This window comes from Pseudorasbora parva, chromosome 8 (genome assembly GCF_024679245.1).
Source record: "Pseudorasbora parva isolate DD20220531a chromosome 8, ASM2467924v1, whole genome shotgun sequence".
In the NCBI taxonomy this organism is placed as follows: Eukaryota; Metazoa; Chordata; class Actinopteri; order Cypriniformes; family Gobionidae; genus Pseudorasbora; species Pseudorasbora parva.
Window position 1 is genome coordinate 21555664 of NC_090179.1, and position 6000 is coordinate 21561663.

The window sequence follows — 6000 nt, forward strand, 5'->3', positions numbered from 1 at the left end:
CTTGAGATAGTTAATAACACTGACTTTTTACTTTAATGTTGCTTGCCATAGGCTTTATTATGGAAGCTTGTTTCCACCACTGAATAAAAAATAAAAAAGGTAATTGCGACTTTTTTCTCAGAATTGTGAAAAACTCGCAATTGTGTTCTAAAGTCAGAACTGCAAGATATACATTTCTTCAAGAGTTTATATCTCACAATTCAGAACTCAGAACAAGTCAGAACTGCGAGATATAAACTTGAAATTGTGAGAAGGAAAAGTCAGAACTGCGAGATATAAACTCGAAATTGTGAGGAGGAAAAGTCAGAAAAGCGAGATATAAACTTGAAATTGTGAGGAGGAAAAGTCAGAACTGCGAGATAAACTTGTAATTGCGAAAAAATAAAAGTCTGAATTGCGAGATATAAACTCGATATAAACAATTTAAAAGATAATTTGCAACCTTTTTATCTCAATTCAGATTTTTTTTCTTACAATTGCAAGTTTAATTGCAAGTCCGAAATGTGAGATACATATACAAACAACAAAAGTTTAAACTGTGAGAAAAATCTTGCATTTCTGACATTTTCAGTTTTATTCCATGTCGTAAACAAGCTTCCATACTTTATGCCGATGAAAAACAGGAAAACAGGTCTCGTTGCATCCGCTTGCCGGAGAAAGTGTTAACAGCAATATGAACTGATGGCGATATCTATGGACTTTTGAATGTAATCAGCTGGGACCTCATTTATAATATGCCTCTCTTCCAAATGTGAAATCTATATAATCACAGATGATCTTAAAATTTTGGCACATTATAAATGAACCGGAAGCGATGCAACCTGTTTTACAGAATATGCGTGTAACACGTATTGCGTATATAAATCTGGACTTTGCAATAGTAAATATGCCATCTTAGTACGTCAAATGACCTTCTGTATGATGGATTCCTCTCAGGTTTCAATCGCTACATTGAAGGAGGCATCATCACAGAAGATTTAGTCAAAATGCTGCCTATGGAAAAGTCAATGTGTAATTTAGGGAAGCTTTTCATGACTGTTACCATACTGGTTTCATGGTTCTTGTTCTGGAAATATTTGTTATAAACATAAATGCAATTACACATTTATCTACATGGACAGTTAATTTGATTATATTTTTCTCTGCCTTTAAATCTGTTGACATTTTGTAGTACCAGTACTGAGACTTCACAAAAACATACCATGCTATATTTTAAAGTACCTTAGCATTACCACCGTTTGTTTCAGTAATTTCAACAGAGAGGTGCAGACAAACTGTCATCCTTTATATGCTTATAAAAACACTTCTTTACAACAGCACAATGGTAAACAAGCCAACAACTATGTCCCATATCAAGCACACACTGGCCCAAAGCTGTGGTCAGATTTGGCTGTTAAAACGACCGTCACGGTTACCAAAAAAGCACAAATGACTGTGGTATATTCAAACATCTACCATTAAAATCTCATGCAAAACCTCACGGCGCTCGAAGTATGTGGTGGAATGGTGAGGAAGTGTACTGGAAAGTGAGATGAAAAGAGGTCAGGGGAAAAAAAGGACCTGATAATATCCGTGGTAATCTTGTTAAACAAGTCTTTCAATGGGGCTACAGATGTCCTGTTATCTTGCACGCTGAATTGTTCTCAGCTCTATTTGAATACTCTACGCCTGGAATAGACCGTTTTTATTCATTTCGAGATGTAGCGCATGAGCATGTGTGGAAAAACACAGATGATCATTGTTACCTGTGCTTCTACATATGTAACACCACAAGCCATTAAACCACTCTCAAATTGTCTTTAACAAACCACTTTATCACTTAGAAGCAATAAATCAGCCACCGTCTGCTAGCAAATACTACTTAGAAGCTACTAGATCCATTAACGTAGTAGCTCCAGGAGTTTAGCTTGATTCCGTCTGTTTGCTTAGTGTCCGGCTACCTTGCTTAGTTTTACGGCAGGCTGTGTTTACTTATGGGAAATGGTTTGTGTTGTCTGAGTGGTTGTGACACTCGCATGTTTGACAAGTGAAATGAGACCAAATGTGCTCCATGTAGCTGAAATGTCTTTGAAGCGCAGGCTTTTAATACGACATGTTTACCTATGAAAAAATCTTTATTGGCCCTCAGCCTTTAGCCATCGAAAGCCGTAGTGGTGAACATAAATCATTCACGAGGTAATTCAGGGGAACAACCGCACTGGAAAGGTGGACTGATATGACGATGACCATTTAAACCATTTACAGTCACGTAAAATAAACAGCAATCTGAAAAGTATTAACGCTTGAACAAATATTTAAGATGGCTAACGTATTTGTATGTCTGATACGCACCATTATAGGTGCAAAAATGAAAGAAAAATGGTCACTTTGTATTAGGTCTATTATGTACTTACATAAAAAAGCTCTACAATGTATTACAAAACACTTTTGCTGCTTTGAGGTAGGATATGGGTAAGATTAGAGACAGGTTTGGGGTTTAGGGTGGATTAAGGGGTACATTAATTACCAGTGATGCCATTAACACGTTACACTAATCTGACTACTTTTTTCCAATAATGAATAATCTAACGCGTTACTATTTCCAAACCAGTAATCAGATTAAAGTAATTTACCCAAGTCACTGTGAGTTACTATTGTAGTCATTTTCCTTAGTAAAAAATAAATATATATATTTTTGCGTTCTTCTTGCGTCTCAGGGAACGTATTTTTTCATTTCAATGTAAAATGCCAGGAGATACATTGTTGACGTTACTGTTAAAAATGCACTTCCAATAAAGTGAGTGTTGGCAAAAACGGTTGTCATTTCTATGTTGAGGCGGCAGGGGTGTTGTCGGCAACTGCTGAATGTAACTAATAAAGTAACTTGTAAATCTTACTTAGTTACTTTTAAAATCAAGTAATCTGTACTGTACAAATACCCCCCCCCCCATTTTATTAAAGTATGCTTCATGTTACACTGAAAATGTACAGTATCAAATAATGTTGTGAGAGATTTTTTGAAAACATTCAATACTGCGTCTAAAATTTAAAGCTACACTGTGTCACTTTTTTTTAGTTTATTCTTAGCTAAAACACTTAGTTCTTTCAAAAATATATGTGCTCATTAATGAATATTTACTTATTTCAAGTAATCAATTATTCTCGTAAGTTTATAATATGCCATTGAAAATACATACGGGTGAGGGGTTCGAATGCCGGTCGCCATGTTGCCCCTCCATCTTGAAAGTACATTAGCCAAAGAGGGACATACCCGTAAATTCAAGCTTCGCCTTTCACGTTTTAACACTCGATGGCACCGTGTCGAATGTGAAGAGGGGGATTGCCGTGTTAATCTTGGACTAAATCGGCCACCGTAGGAGTTAAAACGAAATCAGAATTGAGAGGATCAGAAGCTATTATTCACTGGATGGTCATATACCTTTACACCGCTAGATGGGGGAAAATATCACACAGTGTAGCTTTAAGTGACAATATTAATTACTTGTTTATTGAAATTCCATGTGAAATCAGTGTCACAATTTGAATCATGATGGTACTCGGCCCTCTTGGTCATGTGATGTTGCTTAACTATCTACATAACTACTATATAACTTAACTATAGTAAAATTTTGTTTTACTTGCCCCTTCAAAAAAATCCACTTGTTCCCGGACAAGCGTCGGTGAAATTAATGAAGGTGAAATTAATCAAATTTCTTTTTAAATCATTTTGAAATGGTTACAGATTCCAGTTTAAAAAAAGAAAAAGAAAATATGTTGTGGCACTTTTCCATTGCATCTATCGTATGTATAAACACTGCACATAGACCTGATTTACACACCTTTGATAATGGTATGTAGTGAGATGATCAAAGATGGGGGTAGTTGCTGCTGACTGTGGAAAGGATCAGGGTGTTGGAACAATAATTGATGCCGAGCAGAGGCTGAACTCAGGCATTGCCACCGGTTGACACCCATTACATTGTTCGGCGCTGCTCACTTTGCAGGTTCACGGCAGATAAAAACACAAAAGGGGTCGGGCTTTTGGGAGACATGTCTGCAAGTACGACAGTGATGAATCGCTCTTGATGTGTGCTCAGAAAGCGGTGAAATTGGGTTGTGGTGCCGTGCTATAGCTTTGGGTCACAGGCATCCGTGCTGGTTATAATCAGATGCTGGCAGACGGTGGGAGTCTGAAGTTAATCTGGAACGGGCTTCTGTCTTGATCAAAGTTCACGTCAAAAGAAATGTCTAAACTTTTTTACTTTTGTGTTACTCTTGTTACACAAGTCTTGTTTTTTTTTTTGTCTTGTTACTCTCCACATGAAAGTGAAATAATAATAATAATAAATTAAGAAACTATTTTTTTTGTGTGTGTATGTATTATAATTTTAGAATGTTGCAAATGATTATAGTAAAGAACTGGATCAATTACAACACTAAATTTAATCATTACAACGTTGGAATTATCTATCTATCTATCTATCTATCTATCTATCTATCTATCTATCTATCTATCTATCTATCTATCTATCTATCTATCTATCTATCTATCTATCTATCTATCTATCTATCTATCTATCTGTCTGTCTGTCTGTCTGTCTGTCTGTCTGTCTAATCTATCTATCTGTCTGTCTGTCTGTCTAATCTATCTATCTGTCTGTCTAATCTATCTATCTATCTGTCTGTCTGTCTGTCTGTCTGTCTATCTAATCTATCTATCTTTCTGTCTGTCTGTCTGTCTGTCTGTCTGTCTGTCTGTCTGTCTGTCTGTCTGTCTAATCTATCTATCTGTCAGTCTGTCTGTCTATCTAATCTATCTATCTATCTATCTATCTATCTATCTATCTATCTATCTGTCTGTCTGTCTGTCTGTCTGTCTGTCTGTCTGTCTGTCTGTCTGTCTATCTATCTATCTATCTATCTATCTATCTATCTATCTATCTATCTATCTATCTATCTATCTATCTATCTATCTATCTATCTATCTATCTATCTATCTATCTATCTATCTATCTGTCTGTCTGTCTGTCTGTCTGTCTGTCTGTCTGTCTAATCTATCTGGATGTCTGTCTGTCTGTCTATCTAATCTATCTATCTATCTATCTATCTATCTATCTATCTATCTATCTATCTATCTATCTATCTATCTATCTATCTATCTATCTCTCTCTCTGTCTGTCTGTCTGTCTGTCTGTCTGTCTGTCTGTCTGTCTGTCTGTCTGTCTGTCTGTCTGTCTATCTATCTATCTATCTATCTATCTATCTATCTATCTATCTATCTATCTATCTATCTATCTATCTATCTATCTATCTATCTGTCTGTCTGTCTATCTATCTATCTGTCTGTCTGTCTGTCTGTCTGTCTATCTAATCTATCTGTCTGTCTGTCTGTCTGTCTGTCTATCTATCTAATCTATCTGTCTGTCTGTCTGTCTGTCTAATATATCTATCTGTCTGTCTGTCTGTCTGTCTGTCTATCTATCTATCTATCTATCTATCTATCTATCTATCTATCTATCTATCTATCTATCTATCTATCTATCTATCTATCTGTCTGTCTGTCTGTCTGTCTGTCTGTCTGTCTGTCTGTCTGTCTGTCTGTCTGTCTATCTATCTATCTATCTATCTATCTATCTATCTAATATATCTAATCTGTCTGTCTGTCTGTCTGTCTGTCTGCCTGTCTGTCTGTCTATCTATCAATCATAGGTTATTAGTTAAAAGTTAACATGAATTACAGTTGGTCACATTGCTTGCTGGTACCTATCATACAGGATTTTATCAAAGCTTCTGTAACACTGGTTATGAAATTAAAATTGCATGACTGCAAAGAATGAACCTTTATCATTTAAAATGAACATTATTTCATTAAAGTATCTAGTTAAAGACTGTCCTTGTCTTATTAGCTGATAAATATATTTTAGTTAAAAGGATTTAACCTATTTAACATCCTAATAAAGTAGGTACCACTTAGACTTTTGCCTTAATACACAAATTATTCATGATAGCTAAAAAAAAAGA